Source organism: Narcine bancroftii, chromosome 1 (assembly GCF_036971445.1).
Source record: "Narcine bancroftii isolate sNarBan1 chromosome 1, sNarBan1.hap1, whole genome shotgun sequence".
Lineage (NCBI taxonomy): Eukaryota > Metazoa > Chordata > Chondrichthyes > Torpediniformes > Narcinidae > Narcine > Narcine bancroftii.
In genome coordinates this window covers 101,411,610-101,439,086 of record NC_091469.1, presented here as the reverse complement: position 1 = coordinate 101,439,086, position 27,477 = coordinate 101,411,610, and the positions used below count along the sequence as shown (strand labels likewise).

The following is a 27,477-nucleotide window of genomic DNA, read 5'->3' as shown; positions in this document are numbered from 1 at the left end:
ATCCCGCAGCCTCTGAACCTGCACGAACTTGAGTCCAAACCGTCAGCAACCCGAGCTCCAGATCCAAACCTCCAACATGATCAGGAAACCTTCAGTAGCCAAAGCCCCTCAGGTGCCCTTCTTATGTCAGCAACCTCTCACATCTCGGTTCTGATATCAGAGTACCCCTTCAACCAGTCTTGAACCATTCTCCAGAAGTCCACATCTTGCTGTGAGTTCTTTGATTGCAGCCTGGATGGCTTCCTCACCTCGAGTTGCTACAGTCCCTCCCCTGTGTGATCTTCAGCCGTAGAGCCTCTCACTGGTTCACCACCATGGTCACTATCCTGTGAAGTTATCTCTTCTGCTTCTCCTTTTCAAACTGGGGATGGGGGGGGGGGTGTTCTCCCCATTTTCTGGTGCCCTGCACCAGCCCTCCACTTCCCCAGAGTCTGTAACCTATTGAGGTTGCTGCCTGACCCCTCGATCACAGGATATTATTGTGGTATCACTGTCATTGCAGGGGCCATTATTTTTTAAAATTTAAAGATACAGTTCAGTTGCAGGCCCTTCCGGCCCACAAGCCATGCCACCCAAATAAGCCAATTAACCTAAAAAAAATCCTGGACCTTTTGGAAAGTCTCGATAAATGGAATCTGGAAACTAAAAATGCATGGGATCTACAGCGAATTTATAGGTGAATTCAGAATTGGCTTGTCCATAGAAGACAAATGATCATGGTGGAAGGTGTTATTCTAGCTGGAGGTCCATAACTAATGATGTTCTTAAGAATTGGTGTTGAGATGCCTATTGCTTGTAATGTATAGAAATTACTCAGATGAAAAAGTAAGTGGAAGTATTAGTAAGTTTGATGATCACATTAAGATTGGTAGAGCTGTCAGTGTAGAGGGTTATCAAAGAATACAGCAGGATGTAGATCAATTACAGATATGGGCAGAGAAATGGAAGATGGAGTTAAATCCGAACATGTAAAGCATTGCATTTTGGAGGTCAAACATAGGGGAAGGTACTTGGTTAAAACATTAATATGCAGAGGAAACTTGGTCGAGAGCTCCCTGCAAGTGGCCACACTAGTAGATAGGGTGGTAAAGAAGGCATGCTTGCTTTCAATGGCAGGGCACTGGGTGTAAAGGTAAGGAAGTCATGTTGCAGCAATACAAAACTGGTTCAACTGCGCTTGTGTGCAATTCTGTTCACCCCATTACAGGAAGGATGTGGAGGCTTTGGAAACGGTATTGAAGAAGCTTACCAGGATGCTGGCTGGATGAGAGGGAGAGAATTGAACAAACTTGCATGGTTTTCTCTGGAGCATCTAAGGCGGAAGGGAGACATCATGAAATGTTACTAAATTATGGGAGGCATAGACCAGGTAAACAGTCGGAATGCTTTTCCCAGGTCAAAAATATCACCTACAAGAGGGTGGGGATGAGGGTGAAGAAGTTTAAGGAGATGTGCAGGGAAAGTACTTTTACATAGAGAAGGGTGGGTGTATGGAATGGGTTGTCAAGTGTAGTGATGGAAGCAGATACAATGGAAGCATTCAAGAGGCTTCTAGATAGATGCATGAATATTAGAGCGAAGAACTATGTGCAAGCAGCAATTTTAGTTTAATTTGGACATCATATTAGGCACAGACATCATGGGCCAAAGGAGCTGTTCCTGTGCTGTAGGAAAAAAGGAAGTAGGAACAGGAGTAGGCCAAAAATGGCTCCGCTATTCAAAAAGATCATGGCTGATCTAATTTATGACCTAACTCCACCTACCTGCCTTCAATGTTCAAACTACAGAAGGTCTTTGAGTCCATTGTGATGACAATCCCAAATATTCCACCGGGGATAGCTTCCTGAAAGCTTTCTCAGAACAAGGGAATGGAGATCTCTGATGTTCATATATGCCCCCCTATTGTGTCAGGGTCAGTGTTAGTGTTAGGACAGATTCTTCTCAGGCCATCCTTTTGGGTCAAGGATGAGTTTTCTTGTGTGCTGTGGTGACTGAGGAGGTCAATGCGAGATGGACTGACTCTTGAGCAGCAGGGCTGACTGGGCAGCTGGATAGTTTGGGAAGTGGAACACATCTTCCACCTCATAGACATCCTCACCAGTGTACCCTCCAGATGAACCTGATGCTGTCAATGCCATTCTTCATTTGGACCAGGGAATCCCAGGGAGATGCTTCCCATGAAGAGCTTGCCAAGCCAATAGTTCTCAATGCAGGTTAGGCTGTCCTCATTCCAGTCATGAACATCAACATGGTACACCATACAGGGGAGCTCTCATAGCTTGCAGGCCCACCAGCAGTGGTTATAATTCATGAATTAATGTCTTCCTGCTCCAGGCACCTGAGGCCTGCTATAGGCATTTCCTGATGGCTGGCATCTCACTTAAAGCACTCTGAATTCTGTAAATTCCCCAGTTCCAGAACTGAAACTTTGACTGTTTCTCTTGCTACAGATGGTCTGCTGAGTGTTTGCCACATTATGGGTAAAACAATCACCCTAAATGTATTGTGAGAACATGACATTTCTTCCTGCATCACTCCATTGCATGGGGCCTCTCACTCCTGTAGGTGACACCTATCAGCCAGGCTTTCTTCATGGTGAGTCTGGCAGGTTGCCTGGCCTCCCTAACATGTGGAACAGTGATTCTCAACCTTTTTTATCCTAGGCCCCATTTTAATTTTTAAAAAACGTACGCCCCACAATTAGCATAAAAAAGTTATATATTCAAAAGAAGTTTTAATTAAATAATTTACTGCAAGTGTATTTCAATACAATTAAGGTCGGGAATACAGTGGAACACTTATTTTGTATTCAACTACTACTTCAATATGTCAACCATCTAAAACACACATTGAACAATCGTCATCACTTCAGTGGGAACCTTGCCCCTGACGCTGGCTGCAGATTTTTTTGATTTGAGCAACTAATTTTGTTAGTTTCAATGTTAATTATCCATGTTTTGTTATTTCCAGTCTGTTTCTCTTAGCTTGTAGCACCGAAGCCACATTCTACTAAATAAGACAATGGAAAATGTATCAATAGTTTCTTTGCTAAAGTAGTCAAGTTTGGGTATTTCTTTTCGATCTTGTTAGACAGCCACATCATGGTTCCTTTCACTTTGAACAGAGTTTTCATAGATTCATCATGTTGCAACTCAGATAATTCCTCTTGGTATTGCACTGGACCTTCAGATAAGTCCACCAGCAATGGTTGAGTTAACTAAGAGGGAAAATCCATTGCCTTTAAATCACAAAATCTATCACTGAAGTCAGTAACCAACATTTTAAAATGGTCAACAATGACATTTGTAGTAGCATTAGTTACCACACACTTATTCAACCAATAGAATTGACTGAAATTTTTTGCAGAAATATACCTTTAGCATAATTCTACAGGTGTCATGAATCTAAATATCTTTGTTTTTGCATCAACGAGCATCATATTTGCTACTAGGAGGAAGAGGAGTTCTTAGAATGTATGCAGGATTGTTTTCTAAATCAGCATGTCGATGAACCAACAAGGAAACAGGTATGGTGTGGTATGGTATTAAGGTGGATAGAGAAATGGTTGATAGACAGGAAGCAAAGAGTAGGAATAAATGGATTTTTTCCAAATGGCAGCCAGTGACTAGTGGGGTAACACAGGATTCTGTGCTGGGGCCACAGTTATCTACAATATATATCATCAACTTAGATGTTGGAATAGAAAGCAACATCTCAAAATTAGATAGCGAAGTTAGGTTGCAGGGTTAGCTGTGTAGAGGATTCAAGGAGGGTACAGGGTGGCTTGGATAAGTTATGCAAGTGGATCAAGAATTGGCAGGTGTAATATGTGGATTGTTAGTGGGCATGCAGATACAGCAGGCAGTGAGGAAGGCAAATGGTATGTTAGCATTCATAGCAAGAGGATTTGAGTAGAGGAGTAGGGTGGCCCTACTGCAACTGTACAGGGTCTTGGTGAGACCATAGAAACATAGAAACATAGAAGACAGGAGCAGGATTAGGTCATTCAACCCTTCGAGCCTGCTCCGCCATTCAACGAGATCATGGCTGATCTTAAAGTTCAGTACCCCGTCCCTGCCTTCTCTCCGTAACCTTTAATACCCTTATACTGAAGAAATATATCTAATTCCCTCTTAAATATATAAAATGAACCTGCCTCTACTGCCCTCTGTGGCAATGAATTCCACAGATTCACCACCCTCTGGGTAAAGAAATTCCTCCTCATCTCGGTCCTAAATGGTTTGCCTATTATCCTCAAACCATGGCCCCGGGTTCTGGATTTTCCCATCATTGGAAACATCCCATCTGCATCCATTCTGTCCAGTCCTGCCAGAATTTTATATGTCTCTATGAGATCCCCTCTCAATCTTCTAAACTCCAGTGAGTACAATCCCAATTTGCGCAATCTTTCCTCATAAGCCATTCCTGCCATTCCAGGTATCAGCCTGGTGAATTGCCTCTGCACTCCCTCCATTGCAAGAACATCCTTCCTTAGATAAGGTGACCAAAACTGCACACAATACTCCAGGTGGGGTCTCACCAAGGCCCTGTACAGCTGCAGTAAGGTATCCTGTCTTCTATGTTTCTATGGTCTCACCAAGGCCCTGTACTACTCCTATACTCAAACCCTCTTGATATGAAGGCCAACATACCATTTGCCTTTTTAACCGCCTGCTGTACCTGCATGCTCGCCTTCAGAGACTGATGTACAAGTACCCCTAGGTCTCTCTGCACTTCCCCATCTCTTAATCTATTGCCATTCAAATAGTAATCTGCCCTCCGGTTTGTATTACCAAAGTAGATAACCTCACATTTATCCACATTGTAGTGCATTTGCCATGTATCTGCCCAGTCCCTCAATTTATCCAAATCACACTGGAGCTTCCTGACCCCCTCTTCCGTGCACACAACCCCTCCTAGCTTAGTGTCATCTGCAAATTTGGAGATATTACATCCAATCCCCTCATCCAGATCATTAATGTAAATTGTGAACAGCTGGGGTCCCAGTACAGATCCCTGTGGCACCCCACTGGTCACTGCCTGCCACTCAGAAAACGAGCCATTTATCCCAATTCTCTGTCTTCTACCTGCCAGCCAGTTCTCAATCCACATCAATACTTTGCCCCCAATCCCATGAGGCTTGATTTTGGAAGCCAGTCATTTATGCGGGATCTTATCGAAGGCCTTTTGGAAGTCCAGGTACACCACATCCACTGGCTCTCCCCCATCTATTTTACCTGTCACCATCTCAAAGAATTCCAATAGATTTGTCAAGCACGATTTACCTTTTGTAAATCCATGTTGACTCCATCCGATCCCTTCTCTGCTAGTCATATGCTCCGCTATTACATCCTTAATAATGGATTCCATCATTTTGCCCACTACTGATGTAAGGCTCACCGGCCGATAATTCCCCGCTTTTTCTCTACCCCCCCTTTTTAAATAGTGGGGTAACATTAGCTACCCTCCAATCCATGGGTACTGATCCTGAGTCTATTGAGTTCTGGAAAATAATTCTTAAAGCATCTGCTATCTGAATGGCCACTTCCTTAAGTACCCTAGGATGTAGATTATCAGGCCCTTGGGATTTATCTGCCTTCAATCCCATCAATTTCCCCAAAACCATGTCCTTAGAGATACTGATTTCTTTCAGTTCCTCCCTTGCATTAGTCTCTATGTTTCCCAACATCCTTGGGAGGTTATTTGTATCGTCTCTTGTAAAAACAGAACTAAAGTAAGAATTTAATTGGTCTACCATTTCCTTATTCCCCATTATATATTCCCCTGATTCCGACTGCAAAGGACCTACTCTGGATTTCACCAATCTTTTCCTCTTGACATATTTATAAAAGCTTTTGCAGTCGGTTTTTATATTTGCTGCAAGCTTACTTTCGTAATTTATTTTTGCTCTCTTGATTAATCCCTTTGTCCTCCTTTGCTGCATCTTGAACTGCTCCCAGTCTTCGGTTGCGGTACTTTTTTTGGCCAATTGATATGCTCTCTCTTTGGACCCAATGCTGTCTCTAATTTCCCTTGTTATCCATGGTTGAGTCACCTTTTTTGGTTTATTTTTATGCCAAACCGGTATAAATGATTTTTGCAATTTCTCCATTAGATCTGTAAATGCTTTCCATTGTCTATCCACATAAACACCACCCAATCAATCTTACTCAACTCCCATCTCATACCATCATAATTCCCTTTATTTAAATTCAGGACCTTAGTCTCGGTTTTAATTTCATCACTCTCCATGTCGAGTGAGAATTCGATCATATTGAGATCGCTCCTACCCAAAGGGCCTCGCAAAACAAGATTGCTGATTAGCCCCTTATCATTGCATAATACCCAATCTAAAATAGCCTGCTTCCGAGTTGGTTCCTCGACATATTGGTCTAGATAACTGTCCCGTAAACATTCAAGGAATTCCTCCTCCTCAGTATTTTTACCAATTTGACTAGTCCAATCTATATGCAAATTAAAGTCTCCCATGATGATAGCTGTTCCCTTATTGCACACTTTTCTAATTTCTCTTTTAATGCCTTCCATAACCTCTACACTACTATTTGGAGGCCTATGTACCACACGGAATACTGCTTTCAGTTTTGATCTCCTTATCTGAAGAAGGACATCTCGCTATGGAGGGGTGCAGAGAAGGTTCACTAGATTAATACCAGGAATGGAAGGACTTGCATATGAAGAAAGGTTGGGTTGACTAGTCTTGTATTCGCTGGAATTTTGAAGATTGAAGGGGAATCTTATAGAAACATATAAAATTCTTAAAGGATTAGACAGGAAGGTTGTTTCCAATGCTGGGAAAAATCAGGACGAGGGGTCATGGTTTAAGGATAAGGAGGAAGTCTTTTAGGACTGAGATGAGAAATTTTTTTATTCTCTCACAGAGTGCTAAATCTGTGGAATTCTTTGTCACAGGAAGTAGTTGAGGCCTGTTCCTTATCAATATTTAAGAGGAGGTTAGATTTGGTCCTTGTGGCTAAGGGGATCAGAGGGAATAGGGAGAAGGCAGGAATTGGGTACTGATCAGCCATGATCATAATGAATGGTGGTGTAGGCTTGAAGGGCCAAATGGCCTACTCCTTTACCTATGTTTCTATGTACTTAGTTTCTCAAAAATGTCTGTCAAGTAACTCACATAAGCTTTGCTATCTGTTGTTAGCAAGAGCTTCATTTCAGGTTTGTCCTTCAAAAATAGAGTCAGATGGAGATTAAATGTGTGGCTGGAGTAAAAGACAGGGTTTTAAGTTCTTGGACCTCTGGGACCGTTTCTGGGAGAGATGGGACCTATACTGTAAGGATGGGTTACATCTAAATCCCAGAGGTACCAGTCTCCTGGCAGGGGCATTTGATAGGGCTTTAAACTAGTAAGGTTGGGGACAAGGGTTCACGTCAGGGAGCAAAGCAAGAACAGAGTCTTGAGGCAAAGAAAAAAGGCTTTTTCACACAATCTGAAGGTGGAACAGCAGCAGGTAATAAATAGTGGCCATAGTAACAATTGTAGAGAGAGTGAGAGGCAGAAAGTTAAATGTGGAGATGCATTTATTTCAATGCAAGGTGTGTGGTAAACAAGGTGGATGAACTAATGGTGTGGATTAACACATGGTGTTATAATGTGATAGCAATTTGTGAGACATGGTTGAAGGAAGGTTGTGACTGGCAGTTAAATATTCCAGGATTTCGCTGATTTAGACATGACAGAATTGGCGGGGTACGAGGGGGAGGTGTGGTGTTGCTTGTCAAGGAAGATATTACAGCAGTGCTGAGGTAAGATAGACTGGAGGACTCATGGCGGAAGGCTCTGTCGGTTGAACTAAAAAATAAGGGGATTGCGCAAATTGGGATTGTACTCACTGGAGTTTAGAAGATTGAGAGGGGATCTCATAGAGACATATAAAATAATATAGGGGTATATTATAGGCCGCCGAAAGAGGATAGGGAACTGGAAGAGCAAATGTGCAGGGTAATAGCTGAGATATGTAGTAGAAATAGGGTTGTGATAGTTGGGGATTTCAATTTTCCTAACATTGATTGGGAAACACAATCAGTGAGAGGACAGGATGGCTTAGACTTGAACAATGTGTTCAAGATTGCTTTTTACAGGTGCCTACGAGAGGGGAGGCAGTGTTAGATCTATTGTTAGGGAATGGAATAGGGCAGGTGATGGAAGTGTGCATTGGTGAGAACTTTGGATCCAGTGATCATGGGTCCATTAGCTTCAATTTAAATATGGAAAGAGATAGATGAGGTCTGAGGTTGAAGGTCTTTGAGTGGGAGGAAGGCCAGATTTGAAGAAATGAGAAGGGACTTGCAGAAAATTATATGGGCTGATCTTTTTTCTGGAAAGGATGTAGAGGAGATTTGGAGGGTATTTAAAGAAGAGATATTGAGAGTACAGGCTCTTTATGTGCCAGTCAGATTGAAAGGCAAGGCCAAAAGTTCAAGGCAACCATATTTTCTGGAAAAATTAGGATGTTTGTTCAAGATAAGAGGGGGCATTTACTAAATTTAAGAAGCAAAAAATAGATAAGGTATATAATTATTACATAGATTGCAGAAAAAACCTTAAGAAGGAGATTAGAAAGGCAAAAAGAAGATATGAGGTGTCAATAGCTGATGAGGTAAAAGTGAATCCTAAGGGTTTTTACAGATATGTGAATAGTAAAAGGAGGGTTAAGGATAGAATAGGACCACTGGAAAATGAGAGCGGTCAACTGTGCGAGGAACCGTATCAGATGGGAGAGATATTAAACAATTTTTTTTCAACTGTGTTCACAAAGGAAAAGGACATTGGACTATATGAGATAAGTGAGGCAAATGGATTAGTTTTGGAAAAGATAGGGATTAGTAAAGATAGGGTTTTGGAGCCTCTAGGGTCAGTAAAATTGGATAAGTCTTCTGGTCCTGATGGGATTTTCCCCAGGATGTTAAGGAAAGTCAGGGAGCAAATAGCGGAGGCACTGTCAGTGATTTTTCAACGATCACTGGAGGAGGGTGTGGTGCCGCGAGATTGGAGGGTTGCTAATGTAGTTCCGTTGTTTAAAAAAGGCACGAGATGTCGGCCAAGTAATTATAGGCCTGTAAGCTTGACTTTGATGGTAGGGAAAGTTATGGAGAGTTCTTAGAGATGGTGTTTATAAATATCTGGATAGGCAGGGATTGGTCAGGAGCACCCAGCATGGGTTTGTGAAGGGGAAGTCATGTTTGACGAACCTTATTGAGTTTTTTGAAGAAGTGACAAGAAAGATGGATGAAGGTAGGGCAGTTGATATAGTCTATCTGGATTTTAGCAAAGCTTTTGAGAAGGTTCCACATGAAAGGTTAGAAAAGGAAAATTCAATCACTAGGGATTAATAGAGAAATAGTAAGATGGGTTCAGAGGTGGCTGGAGGATAGACAGCAGAGGGTTCTGGTGGACAACTGTCTATCAGGATAGAAGCCTGTGACAAGTGGCGTGCCTCAAGGATCGGTGCTAGGTCCCCTGTTGTTCATAATTTATATTAATGATTTGGATGATGGGGTGTTTAACTGGGTAAGTAAATACGCAGACAATATGAAAATAGGGAGAGTGGTGGATAGCGAAGAAGGTTTTCAGGGATTACAGAGGGATTTGGTTTGTCTGGAAAATTGGGCTGAAAGATGGCAGATGGAATTTAATGTAGAGAAGTGTGAGGTGCTCCATTTCGAAAAAAAATAATCGAAATAGGACATATGTAGTAAAGGGGAGGACATTGGGGAATGCACAAGAACAAAGAGATCTTGGAGTTATGGTGCAGTGTTCCTTGAAGGTGGATTCCCATGTTGACAGGGTGGTTAAGAAGGCATTTGGTATGTTAGCCTTCATAAATCATAGCGTACAGTATAGGAACTTGGAAGTGATGCTGCGACTGTTTAAGGTGTTGGTGAGGCCAAGTTTGGATTATTGTGTTCAGTTCTGGTCTCCAAATTATAGGAAGGATATAGATAAGATGGAGAGGGTGCAGAGAAGATTTACAAGGATGTTTCCTGGCTTAAAATACCTAGAGTACAGAGAAAAATTGAAGAGGTTAGGACTTTATTCATTGGAACATAGATGGTTGAGAGGGGATTTGATAGAGGTGTTTAAAATTATGAAGGGAATAGATAGACTAGATGCAAGTAGACTCTTCCCCCTGAGAGCAGTGGAGGTTGAAACAAGAGGACACAAGTTGAGGGTAAGGGGGTAAAATTTTAGGAGAAACATTAGAGGATGCTTCTTCACTCAGAGAGTGGTGGCTGAATGGAATAATCTTCTGGAGGAAATAGTTGAGGCAGAGTCGTTTCTTTCATTTAAGAGGAGGCTGGATATATACATAGATAAGAGGGGGTTGGAGGGTTATGGGCAGAGAATAGGTGGTGGGATCTTGCGGAGTTGTTTGAGTGAACTGGCGTGGACTTAAAGGGCCAAGATGGCCTGTTTTCATGCCATAAACTGTTATATAAATGGTTATATATGGTTCAAAAACTCCCTGAGGAGATCACACAGTTCCATAAACCTTTTGAAGCAGTTTCCCTTTGACAACCACCTTACTTCAGTGTGAAGCAATAATCTCACATGCTCTGCATTTTTATCGACACAAAGCTGCTTAAACAGACATTCACATTTTGCATTAGGTTTGATGGCATTGATACACTTGATCACAGAATGCAGTATCTCATGTAGATCAGGGGAAACTTTCTTGGCAACTAAGTTGTCTCGATGGATAACACAATGCACAACTAACATGTATGGATTTTCATTCTTCATTAATTTTAAACATCCTGTTTTTTTTTACCTATCATAGCAGGTGCACCATTGGCTGGTATTTCATTTTCATCCAAATAATTTTTGAGCTTGCTGTAGATATCAATTGCAGTAGTAGTTATTTCTAATGATTTACAATGCAACATCTTTTCTTGAAATCTTCCTGATCAATATATCTCACGTATTTCAATAACAGAGCTTTACTGTCCTGTACGGTTGATTCATCCAGTTGTTTTGAGAACTTTCATGATTTCAACTTCTCAATAAGCTGTTTTTCAACATCTTGACCCATGTCATCTATTCTGTTGCAGTCAGTACTGTTACTCAATGGCATTGCTCGGACATCTTTGTCATCCTTTTGCAGAACTGTTTTGAGAAACAATGATATTGCAGGTTTAATCAGATCCTCCCCATTCGTATGATTCTTCTTATGTTTTGTTGTCAGCAGAGAAATTTCATAGGGTACAATTCAGGGCTGTAGTTTGCACAGTGAAAAATGAAATGATTTTTGATCTATTTTCAAACTTCTCTTTCAGTGATTTTAAATATTCTAATTTTGAATTGACATGGTTAGGATATTTTACCCTCAAATGAGCTTCAAGATGGTCTGCTTTCATTGATTCATTTGTCAAAGTCTGTTGGCATAATACAGCAGGTATAAACCCAAACTTCAAGAACTCCACTGAATATTGACAAATCTTTTGCTTGGTCTGCTCATTTTGAATGAGCTCTCCGAAAGAGATTAATACAACAGCGCGAGCTCCCTGAAACAGATTAATTAATATTCTATTATGTCTTAGAATTGAAAAATCTAATAAAAGTAATGATCCAATCAAAGGAAGAATACTGACCCTAAAAAAAATACAGAAAAAAAACCATTAGCACGGTTTCTGACAGTTTTTTCTCACAGTGAATCAAAACTGCGCTAGACTCATGCTTTACTTTCTGGGGTCCCTATTTTTTTCTGATTTTGACGTCCCTGTCAGGCTGGCGCTTGGGCGGGATTCCCCCCCATCATCAATATGCTAGTGCACAAAGATACATATAGATACAGATCACACCCACCACTGAACTGAAAAAGTAAAGGGGTATGGACGGAGACTGATTGTTGAGAGCATTTGGAATCCTCGTTGTCAGAGATAATTTGGAATGGATGATAATAAGACTGGTCATAAAAATATAATTATAATATTAACCAAGAATAACAACAGTTAAAATAAGAGAAACAACAGAGAAACAACAGAGAAACATTGGAAGAGCAAAAACACGTTATGAAAATAAAAAAGAACAAAATTACCACAATTGTGCTGTACTGATAGTGTTGCCAAGTCACATTTTTCACACCAACATATTGAGTTTATTTTTCAAACCAACTTCTTAATTATTTCTCAAAATATTCCTATGCCCCACTGAAATACTCTTAAGCCCCACGCCCCACCAAAATATTACCACGCCCTACCTTGAGAATCTATGATATAGAATCTCCCTCCTGGTCTATATACTGTGGAATGTCCTTTTGAATGAAAGTGGGAGGGGTCTCTACTCCCTTCCCGCCAAAGTGCATGTTACCGTTGTTTGGTGTGCTTTTAAGGGCCATTGGTCTTCTTTCAGTGCTGATCAACAATGTGTTGGGAGATGCATGAAATGAATGAAATTCAGTCCTGGACAGTGTGGGTTCTATTTTCAGGTTTTTTTTTCTACATTTAGATGATTCTTGTAGAGGTTCAAACAAAAGTCCAAAAAAACATACATGTTAGAAGTCAAAAATAAAAAAGAACCCAGAAAATGCAAAACTCTCAGCTGGGCAGGCATCATCTGTAGAGAAAGAAACTGTATCAAATTAAAGTGCTCTCCTTGGAACTGAGAGAGAACACAAGTTATGTCACTAGAGTATGGGGGGGGGGGGGGGGGGGTGGTGGTGGCAGTATGTTGGATGGAAGGATAACATAAAGAAGATATCTTAGATTAAATTAAGCCAGGATTGTCATGGAGATAAACTATTGATGAAGTTATGTGACTGAAAGGTTACTGAGGGTGTAAAAGAGAGAGAATACAGGCAAAGGAACATGAAGGCTGTGAAATGAAGAGCTGTACAAAACAGCCAGTGGTGAGTGCCAACAGAGACAGAAAAACAAATATTATGGATGGATAGAAAGAGAGACTGCATGTTACCTGAAGATGTTGAGTTGCAAAGTGCCCAGATGGAAAATGATCCTATATTGAGCCATGTTATAATAGCACAGGAGGTCATAGGTCAGAGATAGAGGCAGGTAACTGGAAGCTACGAGTCACTCCTGTTGTGCAAATGCAGGTGATCTGTAAAGTAGGTGACATGACATCGTGAGCACTGAGTGCAGTGCATTAAATGGAAGAATTGCAAATGCTTCACCTGGAAGACTGTTTCGATGTTGGATGGTGGAAAGGGAAGGGAGGAAAGGATAAGAATTACATCTCCTGCAATTGCATGGGAATGTAGCATGAGAAGGGGAGTGGATGTAGAATGGAGGAGGACCAAAGAATAAAGAAGAGATTGGTGTTTTCAGAAATGAGGTGGAGGGGGTGATTTGTTTCTCTTGATCGTGGACTTTGATGGTGGTGTAAATTGCAGAAGATCTCATTGAATGTGGAGGCTGTTGGAGTGGAAAATGAATATCGGAGAAACTCTACCCTTGTTTAGTCCAGTAAAGAGGGTGGGAGCAGAAGGGCAGGAAATAAATGAGATGTGGTCAAGGGCTCAATCTACAATGGCAGATGGAAAGGCCAGGATCAGGAAGAAAGAAATCTCATCATCACAGCAGATATCAAGTTTATTGTCTCATGTATCGAAAATTCTGTGATTTTGTGAGCAGACCAGTAGATATTTCATACATAGTACAAGTCAAATACCGTACAAAAGTACAGAAATACAGAAAAAGGTCAGCTGGTACACTGTAAAGACAATATCGTTTTACTATTATTGGAGAAAATTTCACTATTATGATAGAGACAGAGGATCTAGGAGGATGAAATGGACAGGTGCATCCAAATAAACCCTTGTATTGCATCTTGATAAATATTACTGAGCTGATCTATTTAAATTTAAAACTGCCTTTAGTTTATAAACATTTCTGTCAATTAACTTTCTCACTGCTCCCTATCTGCCTGTTGAACTCAATTGACACTGAAGCAATGTGGAGCAGTGGAAGTGATTGCACACACTATTTTTTTTCCTGCCTTCAATAACAAAATATGGAATTCCTTTGCTTAGAAGTGAGGATCATTGAGCAGACCAAGTAATCTGGTTCAATTACAACATTGCCAGAACGAGATGGTGAAAATCTGCCCTGCTGTGGAAATTGCTGTGAATGCTGTAAACAGATGGAGCAAAGGTGCCACCTGCTGTGCAGAATAATAATCAGAATGGGAGAACAGCAGGGAGGCAGGGCCTGAGGGAGAGAATCAGTTCATATTTCACTTTCATGACTTCTGCATTTTTTAGCTTCAGAACTGCAGCATGAATTTGACAGACAAAAGAAATAACTTCAGCAAATTTTTGTTTTGTCCTGGATTGCATGTGGAGGCTGTTGGAGTGGAAAATGAAGGATTTTTTATTTGTGGGGAAGATCATTCCCATGTTTCAAATACACTAATATTTTGAAAAAAGGACCATTATCAAACTGAAAAATACTCCCCATCCTTATATTAGTGTAAGATGGGGTGATTTCATGTTCATTGTGCTCTGTCACACAGACTGTTCTCTTGGAGCTAAACCCATATTATGTATGATATCAAAGTCTCTCACACTGATGTAAGCAGATTCCAATACTTCATTCTAACTCTAACCCACAATGTCAAGGACTTGATCATTAACCACCCATTTATACTAATCTCATTATATTCTCCGCATATTCACATTGACTCCCCCCTGGATTTTACCACTTATTTATGTGGGGGAAACTGCAGCAGCCGGAGGAATCCAGGCAGTCACAGAGAGAACATGCAAACTCCACACAACCAGCACCGAGATCAGGATTGCAGCAAGTGATTGGAGTTGGGAGCAAGCAGGTCTACCAGCAGTGCCACTGTGGTGCCCTTGAACCCCAGCAGCTTTGTTCACCCCCTGGAATCCTCACCAACTTATGCTCTTTGAAATTTGTGAGTTTGATTTATGACTCTTCACCATAACTGTAGGAACTCTGGTGAATGTTCATGACCAAAATTGCCAGCAGAATTCCCTCAACCAAGATGATTCACAATCGCAGGTGGGGAGAACTTATCAGGACTGTAAATGTGACAGGACTGCATCTGCACCAGCAATACAACCGTGACAGAACTGTGACTGTCACACGACAAAGGAAACAGATCCATTTGTAATTATTGAAGATCATGTGTAAATGCTTGAATGGGGAATACTTGCAGGGCCGTGGTTGCATGTTACTAATTATTTGACTTCTTCCACAAGGCATTATTACTCCTTTGGAAGCCCTTTTAAAACCAAAACACCTGACCTTTGGGGGTTCCCCCATTCAAACTAGTTGCTCCCAAAGCATGCTTGGTACTGCTCAATGCAGCTCCTCCTAACAAGCTGAGGCATGCAATTTTGCTATTCATTCTCTTGGTGTCCTCTGGCTGAGTGGTGTTTTTGTTTAAACAGGTCAGCCTCAAAAAGAGAGTGATAGTGCCCAGGACCCTGAGCACCAATTGGATCCCCACAGATGCTACTACACACAGTGTCACACATAACTTTGCTCTGTGCTCAGCTGCATATGAGATCATAAAGGAACAGGAGGAGAGCGTGCGACATCGATACAGAGCTGAAGTCAATGAACTCTTCCTACCTTTTATCGAACCAATGCCTGATAAGGTGTAACTGCATGTAGGGATGCTACCCAGTGCCAGTTCATGTTGCTACTGCATCTTTTGTTATTTTTCAGCAAGGATCCAATGCAAATATAGACACTCCCATTTAATAAGTACTAATGCAAATGAAATCCCAGCAGTTTACAGACACATTCTGAGTATTTAAATAAACTCAGCAACTCATTCCTGAAGGAGAGGTTCCTGCCTCTGTGATGTTCAAGTAGTTACAGTATGTAGATGGAGGGGAGGGGAGGAGATCAGATGAGGTAGGAGGAGAGGAGAAGCAAGGGGAGGGAAAAGAGATGAAGGGAGAGAAGAAACATGAAGAGGAGAGAGTGAAGGGTTGGACAGTGGGAGGGTGGGGCAGAGGGAGGAAAGGATGGGGTAGAGGAGGGGCAGGTGGGCAGAGGGAGGGAAGCTGCCTGTGACCCGGGTACTTCATGGCTTTTAATAGTGATGTACCCACTGTACAGAAGATTGGGATGGACTTGGTAATGACATGCAGACTTCCAACTTGCACATCTGGAATGATGCCATGAGACCTAGGTCACATTTTCTGGGCCAGTTTATGTGAAACACTTGGGCAGTGTGTGGAGCATTTGGACCACCAGGGTGGGGGAAATCAGGATGTGGGACATCTGAGTGTGGGACTTCAGAGTGGGGTGTGGGACATCGGGGTTGGGCGTGGGACATTGGGGAGGGTTGTGAGACATCTACGCAATGTGTAACATCTGGATTGGGTGTTGAACATCTGGGTAGGGTGTAGGAACCAGTGAGGGAAACAGAGGCACTGGATGGGCATATCCAGAGGCCTGACTGCCCGTCCTGCCGGGAGCACGGGGTACAGGAAGCCTGGTAAAGCAGATTCATGGCTGGGATTGAGCTCAGCTTTCCTGCTGCAGCTTATACAGAAAAAAAAAAAAATTCTTTCTTGGGGTTTTTCAAAGTACATGAGGGTGAAGAGAAGGATGTGAGGCAGCTTCGTGTGACAGAGGTGGTTTGGCTCCGGCCCAGATCTTCTCTGTGGATGGTGATGCACAACACAGTGCCACAGGTTGAGCACCACTGCCTCTCAACACCAAAGACCTGGGATACAACCTGCACTCAGTGTTATCTATGTGAAGTTTGCACATTCTCCTTTTGACTATCTGGGGTTCCTCCCACATCGCGAAGATGGGCAGGTTAATCAATTAATTGACTACTTTAAATTGCCCCTCCTGTATGGGGAGGGGTTGAACCAAGGAGGGAGAGTTGATGGGAAAGTGGGAAGAATAAAATGGGATCACATTAGTGCATACAGATGATGGTCAGCAGAGAATCTGTGGGATGAAGGGCCTGGGTTGTGTGAATCTAGTGAGAGATCAAATTGGACATCCCTGTGGGAGGACAGAGCGAGAGGAGAGGAGGTGAAATGGGAGAACTGCTAATGCCCAGGCAGGCTGGGCCAGCCTACCAGGTACCCAATCCACCTGAAAGGCAGCTGGACCAGAGTGATGAGGCTCTGGGGGTACACATCCCCTTCTGCTGGCACTGACCTTGACACCGGCAAACCTCTGCAGAAGTCCATTAGATTTCAAAGCAACCAGTGCCCTGAGGTGGAATCAGAGTGAAGAATGGTTTGGCTCAGTGTCCTGAGACTTTCTTCCCTGATTCCTGATGTTCTCCCCCCAGCAATGGGATCACACATAACCAATGGTCAGCCAAGCACCAGGAAGAGTCCAGGCCCTGACCTCTCCCTCTGCCCTGTTCCACTTGGGTCACACTGGCACTGGTCCTCCAGTCTTCTCCCACAGTCAATTGATGGAAGGACCCTTCCTCACCTGTGCCCTGCTCTTTGTACTAACATTTTCCTCCTTGCCCAGCCTCATCTTTTGCTGGACAACAGCATGAATCATCTTGGGAAAGGAGAGCAGTAGCTCTGTCCCATGCACACCATGGCTGATGAACCAATGGGAAATTGAAGGAGTTTCCTGCTTTTTTTTGGATCCTGCATTTCCCCTGTATATTGAAGGTTCAAACTTCAATTTATTGTCATGTAATAGTACATTAAAAATTATGTTCATGACATACTTCAACTTTTGTCTGCTGTAAGGCAAGCAAAGAGTCGCCATGAGCATTGCTCGGTGCCCCTAACGATAAGAGAAAGATATGCAAAAGAGAATCCCTTCAGAGATACTGAGTGTGCCTGGATTCACCTCCAGTGCTCCCATAGCTTCTGCAATTTCACAGACCTGTTTAAACCATTGGCAACTTGAGCTTCAGGTCCAAACCTCCTAAATGATCAGGAAGCCTTCAGCACCAACAGCTTCATAAAGAGCTGTTAAGACAAGTGGTTAATGTGGTCTCTGAAGCATGATTTAACCTTACATGAAATGCTGCCTGTCTGTGTCTGGTTTCTACAGAACCCACTGCTCTAAGGTCCAGTCATGCTTCCAAGGTCACTGGCAATGGAAACCATCCACTGGAATATATCTGAGGATTCTGCTAAGACAGAACTCAATGTTCGAGTGGCAGGAAGTCCAGCCTGCTTACCTGGTTTCCTGTAGGAAAACCACATACTTGCTGCTGAGACAGGACGAGAGATGCTTAGTGAGTTAGAGCCAGATTTGTCCCAGATAGACTGGGATCCTCGGTTCAAGATAGATAGGGTGCCAGAAGTAAAGGCACCAAATAAATAAAAAAGATCAAACAATGTGATAAACAACAGAGATTTCGGGCAAGAGTGCCCAGATGTAGATGGCCACACATCACAAGGGAAGCCAAGGCATTCCAGGCTCATGCTCCCTGGATGGGAATGATCTGTCTTTTTTCTGTCAGGTTTTGCTGGTTTTTTCAGCATGTTTTCCTGCTGAAACCAGCAGAGAAGGTGGGGGTGTTCCAAATTACATTGTCTCAATCCTCTGCACTGATTTTTAACAAATGTGGCCCTGTGTTTCTGTGTTATGCACAAAACTGACCAGAGGTATGGCCACAAGGAGGTGCCATAAATTACATCCCTTATGGCCCTTCAAGGTGGCTCCTATATTCAATATTTCTTTTCATAAAAGGAAACAACTAAAGCTTCTTGCAAACAGTAAGAAAAGATACATGTATTTAAAAAAGGTTTCAATATTATCAACTACTGTACATGAATGAAACTAAAGTCATTTTCAGCTGTTTAAAATGGTGTTAAGTGCTGTGGTGGGCCATACCCGCTTAACAAATATTTAATTTCATGTGAAAACCCATTAAAATTGTTAAGTTACTCCCTTGAATTCATGAAGGAGAATTTTAATGCGAAGAGCTGACGCAGACAGAGGAGGAGCGAGGGACTCAGTCGAGCAGTGAGTGGTGGGAACCAGCCTAGGTAAGTGAACTGTTTAAAAAAGAGCAAGGAGGAACAAATGAAGGGTTAAATAGAGTGTTGATTTGAGGGAGTGAGTACTTGAGATAATTGGCAGGGATAAATAAAAAGAGGGGTAGCTGAAGAGAAGCAGCCAGTGGAGAGTGGCACATTAGGAGTGAAGCTTTGAGGCTTTGGCAGAGCTGAGGAAGAACTTGCTTCTAGTGAGGTAAGGCCAGGTGGTGTAATTTAATCCTTTAATTAAAGTAGGAGTAGATAATGGAGTCATCTCAGCCAGTGGATTGCTCCAATTATGGGATATGGGAAATCATAATCGTCCTTGATGACTACACCTGCAAAAGGTGCTTCCAGCTGCAGTCGTGACAAACTGAGTTAGGGAGCTGGATGAACTCTGGATCATTCAAGAGGTAGAGAGGGTGATAGAGAGAATTTTCATTGGACCCTCAGCTCAGAAAGGAAGTGGGGGGGAAGAGGAGAGCAGTAGTGATTTGGGTGGGGGTGGGAGGTTTGTTTGATAGTTAGGGGGACAGATAAGAGTTCTGTGAGAGAGATTGTGATTCTTGGATGGCCTGTTGCCTCTCTGGTGCCAGGATCTGTGATATCTTGGATTGAGTTCTTGATACCCTCAGGGGGGAGGGTGAGCAGCCAGATGTCGTGATCCACGTAGGGACCAGTGATGTGGGTAGGAAAGGTGAGGAGGTCCTCCAAAGAGAGTTTAGGGAATTAGGGGGAAAGTTGAAGGACAGGATCTCCAGGGTTGCCACATGCGAGTGATGCTAGAAATAGGTACTAAATGCAGCTAACTATGTGGCTAAAGAGATGGAGCAGGAGGGAGGGCTTCATGTTTCTGGACAATTGGTCTCTGTTTCAGGGAAGGTGGGACCTGTTCTGATGGAACAGTTTGCACTTGAACAGGAGGGGGGATTAACATCTTTACAGGTAGGTTTGCTAATGCTGATCCAGGGGGTTTGAACTAGATTGGCGGGTGATGGGAACCAGAGTATTAAAGCAGATAGTGAGGTAGAGGAGGATAAAGGTGATGCAAGAGCTGCATGTATAGACAGAAATCAAAGGTTTGTACATGTTCTCAGGTATATTTATTTCAATGCAAGGAGTATTGTCAGAAAGACAGACAAGCTTGGGGCATGGATTGGCATGTGGGATTCTGACATTATTGCTGTCAGTGAGATGGTTGCAGGAGGGACTGGCAGCTCAATATTCCTGGGTTCTGTTGTTTCAGATGTGATAGCATGGTCCATGTCAAGGGAGACACTCATGACATACACTCCTTGTGAAGTGCCCACATACACTTGCATAGTTCCCCCCCCCCTTGTGAGGTGCTGTGCCCCCATATGCTTGTGGCTATTGGTCACTGTCATACCTGCCCCCTCCCATATCACTAGCATGCATCGAGCATCACTAGCATCCAGCTTAACACATGCTAGTGACACTCCATGCAATAAAAGCAGTGTTTTCAGCTGTTATGTCAGAGGAATGGAAGAGGTTATGTTTGTTCAGCAGGTAGGCCATTACCAGCACCCTATCCTCCCTGGCTAAACATCTCTACAACTGTCTGACTGTGCCCCACCTGAGCAACTAGTCCCCCTCCTGCTGAATGAGTTTATGACTGTTGGACTATGCCCCACCTGGTTACCCTAATACCCTCCTCTAACACCTGTTCTGGAGCCAATTCTGCATGGTAGAGGGGGAGGGATAAAAGGGGGAAGAATGCCATTGCTAGTCAGGGAAAATATCACAGCTGTGTTTAAACAGGGTAACCCAGAGTGTTCATCTATAGAGACCATATAGGTGGAGCTGAGGAACAGGTAGGGTGTAACCACACTGATAGGGTTGTATTATAGATTGCCCAATAGTCAGAGAGAATTGAAGGACTAAATCTGTAGAGAGATAGCAGACCAATGTAAGAAGCAGAAAGTTGTGACTGTAAGAGATTTTAAACTTTCCACATATTGACTGGGACTCCCATACTGTAAAAGGGCTGGATGGCTTGAAGTTGGTCAAATGTGTTCAGGAAAATTTGTAAATCAGTATATTGTTAGAGTTCTGTGCTGTGTATTGGCCAACGTGTGGTGTGGTTTTATGTTAAAAAGTGAGTTTGCCTGAGAGAGGTGAAGGTGGACTGCTGAGAGAGTGGGAGACGGACTGAGCATGTGCAGAAAATTTAAAAAAAATTCTGGACTTAGATGTTAAACCACCACTGGGGGTGCTGTGGAGTGGAAGAAGGCCCAGAGCAGGAGTCATGGTCTGGAGGACAGTTTAGAATGTTGGGCCTTCAAAAATCTCCTATTACATTTTGAGAGTGCAGAGTTTGCATGTTACTGTCAGGATTAAAGGTAAAGTTAACAAGCAGAGGGTCTTCAAGGGATATTGGCGATCTGGTTAAGATGATGAGAGAGGTGTATAGCAGATAAAGGCATCAAGGAGAAAATGAGGTCCTAGAAGAGTATAGAAAATGTAAGAAAATACTTCAGCAGTAAATCAGGAAGGAAAAATTTGGCAGTTAATGTGAAGGTAAACCCATAGGGTTTGTGTTAAGAGTAAAAGAATAGTAAGGGGCAAAATTAGTCCCCAAGAAGATCAGAGTTGTCATCTATTTATAGAGGGTCACAAGATGGGGAGATCTTGAATATTTTTTGTATCAGTATTTATTCAGGAAAGGAGCCAAGTGTACAAGGAAGGAAGGGAAACCAGCAGTAGTGTCATGGAACATAGAGAGATTAAGGAGGAGGTGTTTGCTTCCTTACAGCAAATAAAGATAGATAAATTCCCTGAGCCTGACATATCTTCCTTGGACCTTGAGGGAGATTAGTACAGAAATTGCAGGTGCCCTGGCAAAAATATTTAAAACATTCTTAGCCACAGGTTAGTAGGACTGGTGGGTAGCTCCAAAAGTAAACCAGGAAATTACAGGCTGGTGAACCCGATGTCAGTCGTAGGTAAATTATAAGATGGTGTTCTGAGACATCGGATTACAAGCATTTGGACAGCCAAGGGCTGATTAAGGATAGTCAGCATGGCTTTATGTGTGGTAGGTTATGAGCCCAGAGGACCCTAAAACCCAACAGCAATAGAAATTCACCAAGACAAATGATTACTTAAACAAAGGTTGCTTTTCATTTTCTTTAAACATAAAAACAGGTTCAAACTTTAATATATTACTATTAACTTAACCCCCTTCTAATTCTAAGCACATATGTATGTAACATGTGTGTATAAGTTTTTTAAAAAGTTATTTGATTCACAGTCCAATCTCACTTCTCACTCCTCCAAATTTACTGGTATCAGGCAATTTTTATACTATGCACAGAATTTAACATTTATGAATTTCATCAGGCTTTGGTGAAGACAAATGGTTAGTTGAACAAGTTACTTCTAATTATATTTAAACATAAAAACAGGATCAAACTAACTTATTACTATTAACAACTTGCCCTAACTTAACCCCCTTCTAATTCTAAGCGCTCGTATATGTAATTTATATAAAGTTCAAAAAAAGTTATTTGGTTCACAGTCCAATCTCACTTCTCACTCCTCTAAGTTCACTGGTATCAGGCAATTCTTATACTGTGCACAGAATCTTCACCAGGCTTTGGTGCTTGAAAGGTAAATGGTCACTGCTGAGGAAGGTCCTTGTCAGTTTTCAGAGAGATAAGTTGCTCGTTAGACACAAACTGATTCCTTCCGATCAGCCACTTGAGTGTCTTGCTTAAGAAATTTGCCCCATCAGGTTTTTCCAGATAATCTTTCTTTCAGATCACCACAGAGTTCCTTTTCTGTTTCCCTTATTTCAAGAGAAACATTATACAGCCAGCCATCTCCTCTTGTAGGGACCTCAATGCCTTTGAACAGGCTGAACTAAGAACTCACAATCCATCTTCAAAATGGGGTTATTCCACAAGCTTGTCGTGTTCCAGTCCCAGCTACTGCTGCTGAACTGTAGAATTGAATTTCTCTCTCTTCTCTCTCTCTCTCTCTCTCTCTCTCTCTCTCTCTCTCTCTCTCTCTCTCACCCCCCCCCCCAGAACAGCAAACTGCACTCAGACTGTGGCATAGAACCCAATCTTTTGAGTTTCTTCATCTGTTGCTTTCCAATACAATAATCCATTACTCCACAGCATGTCCAATTAACACCTATTTGTGAAGTCCTTGTAGGCATCCTTCAAAGTTTTTGCAAAGGCACTTGGAGCCTGGACTGTCTGGCTTGAGAAAACCTCTTGCATTTTAAATGAGATCAGTTTTGAAGTGTTTGTATCTGTGTGTGACTTAACTAAAAACCCTACACAATTTATCTACTTTAAAACATGTCTATATACAATACAAAATATAACAATCTGTCACAGGTAGGTCATGTTAACAAATCTTAGAGTTTTTAAGAGGAGATTACCAAGAAAGTAGGTGAAAGGCTGTGGATGTTGTCTGCATGGACATTAGTAAGGCCTTCGACAAAGTCCCACATGGGAGGTTAGTTCAGAAGGCTCAGACACTGGGTATCCATCGATAGGTTCCAAATTGGATTGGAAATTGGCCGAATGGGAGAAGACAGAGTGGTAGTGGACTCTTCTCAGACTGGAGACCTGTGATTAGTGGTGCGCCTCAGGGATCTGTGCTGGGACCATCGTTGTTTGTTGTCTGTATCAATTATCTGATGATGTGGTAATTTTAATAAGCAAGTTTGCTGATGACATCAAGCTTGGAGGCATTGTGGACAGCGAGGAAGGCTTTCAAAGCTTCTAGAGGGATCTAGACCATCTGGAAAATGGGCCAAAAAATAGTAGATGGAATTTAATGCAGACAAGTGTGAGGTGTTGCATTTTGGAAGGACAAACCAAGGTAGGATATACACAATAAATGGTAGGGCACTGAGGAGTGTGGAGAAACAGTGATCTGGGAATACAGATACATAATTCCTTGAAAGTGGCATCACTGGTAGATGGGTTTGTAAAGAAAGCTTTTGGCATCTTGGCCTTCGTAAATCAAAGAATTGAGTATAGGAGTTTATGTTATGGTGAGGGTGTGTAAGATATGAGAGGCCAAATTTGGAGTATTCTGTGTAGTTCTGGTTGCCAAACAACAGGAAGGATATCAGTAAGATTGAAAGAGTGCAGAGAAGATAAAAATGGAAAGATTAAACAGGTTAGGAATTTATTCTTTGGAGTGTAGAAAAATTAGGGATGATTTGATAAAGGTTTACCAAATTATGAAGGGTATAGACAAAGTAAATGCATGTAGGCTCTTTCCACTTAGATTTGGATAGATAAATACGAGACATGGCTTTTGGGTGAAAGGGGAAAGGTTTAGGGAGAACATTAAGGGAAACTTCTTCATTCACAGACTGGTGAGAGTGTGGAATGAGCTGCCATCTGATGTGGTAAATGCAGGCTCACTCTTAAGTTTTAAATATAAATTGGATAGGTACATAGATGGGAGAGCTATGGAGGGTTATGGAATGAGTGTAGGTCAATGGGCCTGTTTTCTTTGTTGTAGTGTTCTTTGGTTCTATATTCCAGAACACTGGTTGATCTGAACGATTGAAGTATTGGTTAAACAAATAATTTTGCATGGAAAGTTGATCTGCAACTTCTCCCCAGAAAACAAATGCAACATTTGCCCAAATCCCCCCTGCATCTACAATGGAAAATCCAAACTACTGTGATTGAATTGGAACCAACAAAATCCATAATTGTACACAATGCTCTAAGTGCAGCCAATTTTATATGGCTACAACATTAATTCCTTCCTCATTGCTCTTACCAATGAATGCAAGAATGCCATACGCCTTCCTTACCATCGTATCTACTTGTGTGGGCACTTTCAGGAAGCTATGGTCCCGGACCCTCAGATACCTCTATATGTCAATGCTTACCCTAACTTTACCATTAATAGAATTTAGAACATAGAAATCTACAGCACAATACAGGCCCTTCAGCCTACAGTTCTGTGCCAACATAATAACTGCAAGGCCCTCCATTTTTTTCAATTCTGTGTACCAATCTAATAGTCTCTTAAAAGTTCCTATTGTACCTGGCTCTATCTCAGTTACTGGCAGGTCATTCCATTCACCCATTACACGTATCCCCCTGTATTTACTCCCAAGTACCTTAAAACTATGCCCCCTTGTGTTACCCATTTCAGCCCTTGGAAAAAGCCTCCACATGATCAATGCTTCTCATCATCTTGTACACTTTCATCAGGTCACTCCAAGGAGAAAAGACCAAGTTCCCTCAGCATCCAGGCAGCATCCTTGTAAATCTCCTCTGCATCCTTGTTATAGCATCCACATCCTTCCTGTAGTGAGGTGACCAGAACTGAACACAGTATTCCAGGTCTGGTCTAACTAAGGTCCTATGTAATTGCAACATTACCTCATGACATTAACTTTATACATTAGGAGGAGGTGCTTGCTGTCTTAAAATGCATAAAGGTGGATAAATCCCCTGGGCCTTAAAATGAATTTTCTTGGACCTTGAGGGGGACTAAATGTCCTTACCCACAGATAAGGAATAAGGTGCAGAAGGACAGCTCATATTGTTTCATTGTTTAAAAAGGCTGCAAAAATAACCCAGGAAATTTATGGACCAAATACAGGCAGATTGGTATAGTGTGAGTGGGACTAGTGTGGGTAGGACATATTGGTCAACAATGAAACACCAGTCGTTGTGCTGCTCCTATGTTTCACAAGTCAAGTTTGTCGTCATCTAAGTGGACAAGTTCAAACTGATGAAATAAGAGTTTTCTGGTCCTCGGTGTAAAACATCCAGCCAATGACCCAGGGCACGATGTCCTCAACTTATTGATAAGTGGATGTTTTGATGGTGGTAAGTCCACAGAATGTTGTGGAGATGTGATTGGTTTTCTCTAGTTAGAGGTGGTCATTATCTGAATACTGTCACAGCTTTTCTAATGTAAAGGCATGGGCTGATTAATGTAAATGCTGCTTCATTCACTGAGGAGTTGTGAATAATATTAAACACTGTGCAAACATCCCTACTTCTTACCTTATTAATGAAGCATCTGGAATGGTTGGGCCTAGGACATGGCCCTGAGGAACCCCTGCAGTGATGCTCAGGGGATGCGATGAACCACCTCCGTATTACCCACTGAGTCCCTACAGCTTTTCCTTGTTCACTAGAGCTGTAATGACTGGAGTTGTATATTTCTGGCAGAACCCAGAGTACATGTGGTAATTCATGACATTGCTGATCATTTCAAATAGGCCAGCCAGGTTGAATGGGTCCTGTTTAGTGAGTACTTTGTCAGACCAGTTGCCTGCACTCTGATGGGATTTTCGATGGTTAGGCAGCAGAGACCTTTTCAGGTGAACAGCAGGAGGCAATGTGGGACCAGAGAAACCTCCTTCCAGCCCCACAGATTTAATAACACAATTCAGTCTTCAGCACAACTCATTTACAAAATATCCTCTTTCAAGAATCAAAAGTAAGATTCTTAAGATTTCACACACACCTTCTAGAGCACACATGTCAAACTCTGGCCCACGGGCCAAATTTGGCCCGCGATATAATTATATTTGGCCCGCAAGATCATTTCAAAAATGTATTAGAGGTGGCCCGCCCTGCAGCGAGAGCCGATGCTGTTTTTTGGTCATGTCACCCCCACCATCCTCCCCATTCATTGCACATCCTTCCCCATTGTAACATGAGAAGTCTGTCGATGTCATCAGCCGGCAGGAAGGCTCCCCGCACAGCCAGTCACTTCTCCCACCTGTCGAGCAGTGCGGCGGATGGGCGAGCGCCTGTGATTTCCTGTCGGCGCGACGGGCATGGCAGGCTGCGCACGGCCCCCGGGCAGCGCGAGCCCTGCGCGACTGGCACCAGACGGCCCTTCCACAGCGCGAGCGCGCTTCTCCCGGTCGCCACGGCCTTCAGCGCTTGCACCCGTGCGGACCCCAGGGACGGCTGGTTCGGCCCTGCATGTGAAGAGAGAGATGGTGGCTGTCCGCAAAGGCTGATCGGCAGCGCGCTGGGCTGAGTGGATGGGTAAGCAGGGGTGGGCAGAGGGTGTAGGTGAGGAGTAATGGGCAGGGGAAGTTATGGTGGTGCGAGGGGCAGTTAGAGGGAGGGATGAGAAGGAGGGGTGGATAGGGAAGAGGTAAAAGGGGAGGGGCAGGGTGAGTAGGGGAGGGGTGATTAGAGGGTGAGAGATGGGTAGAGGGAGGAACAGGTTGAGGGGAGAGGCAGTAGAGGGGCGTGTATAGAATGGGGTGGGTAGAGGCAGAGCGAGTGGAGTGAGGGGTGAGTAGAGGTTGGGTAAAGGACTGGTCAGGTAGAGGGATGGTGGGTCGAGGGTGATAGAGGCCTAGATCCTGAGGAGTGAGCAGGAAATGCTGAGTCCTGATGCAGGCCAAAATGGACACAGCCTGTGAATGCTGACTACATCTCCACAGGGACCAAATAGGTTTCCCTCAGGTCAAGCAAAGGGTGAACTTGAGCTACCTACTCCTGACCTGTAACATTATCCTCCTAAAGTTATATCCTAAAGTTTA

At 42.8% G+C, this 27,477-nt stretch overlaps 1 protein-coding gene across 4 annotated transcripts in view; it reads right to left on the bottom strand.

The window, feature by feature from the left end:
• Window positions 1-27,477, bottom strand: part of LOC138761733 (cholesterol 7-desaturase nvd) — a 142,688-nt gene that overhangs the window by 52,092 nt on the left and 63,119 nt on the right. The window contains exon 8 of one of the 4 annotated variants that reach the window (XM_069934415.1): window positions 10,547-11,140. The exons of 1 other annotated variant lie outside the window; for it this stretch is intronic. The gene's annotated coding sequence lies outside the window, so the exon portion shown is untranslated. Of the gene's footprint in view, window positions 1-10,546; window positions 11,141-22,068; window positions 26,902-27,477 lie in introns of those variants that run through there. 2 more of the 4 variants (XM_069934392.1, XM_069934398.1) reach the window with 2 other exon arrangements.